The sequence below is a fragment of the Nicotiana attenuata genome, unplaced genomic scaffold, assembly GCF_001879085.1.
Source record: "Nicotiana attenuata strain UT unplaced genomic scaffold, NIATTr2, whole genome shotgun sequence".
NCBI classification, from domain to species: Eukaryota; Viridiplantae; Streptophyta; class Magnoliopsida; order Solanales; family Solanaceae; genus Nicotiana; species Nicotiana attenuata.
This window is the reverse complement of record NW_017689904.1, coordinates 5,129-5,787: the sequence shown is the minus strand read 5'-3', so window position 1 is coordinate 5,787 and position 659 is coordinate 5,129.

Genomic DNA, 659 nt, shown 5'->3' with positions numbered 1-659 from the left:
TCTCCCTCTCAGTGGGAAGTATGACGAGGGCATGTCGAGCTAGATCGATAAACCGGGTCTCATACTGAGTGACTGTCATAGACCCCTGCTGGAGGCGCTCGAACTGCCTCCGATAAGCATCCCTCTGAGTAACGGGGAGAAACTTCTCCAGGAATAACTCTGAAAACTGATCCCAAGTCAAAGGCGGCGACCCTGCTGGTCTGGCTAAACAGTAATCCCTCCACCAAGTCTTGGCGGATCCGGATAGACGAAAAGCCGCAAAATCAACTCCATTGGACTCCACAATGCCCATGTTTCGAAGAACCTCGTGGCAGCTGTATAAGAAATCCTTGGGGTCCTCAGAAGAAGCTCCGCTGAATGTAGTAGTGAAAAGCTTGGTGAATCTGTCCAGCCTCCACAAAGCATCTGCGGACATAGCTGCTCCATCACCGGCCTGTGCAACTACCCCCGGCTGATCCGCCACAGCTGGCTGACCCGATGGAATCTGAGTCTGGGGAGCTACCTGCTCCGGAGTACGTGCAGCAGGAGTCTGGGCTCCTCCTCCAGGCCTGGGAATGGCTGGTGCTGCAGGAAGCAATCCTGCTCGGGTGACATTCTCCATGAGGCCAACCAACCGGACCAAGGCGTCCTGAAGAACTGGGGTAGCAATAAACCCCTCT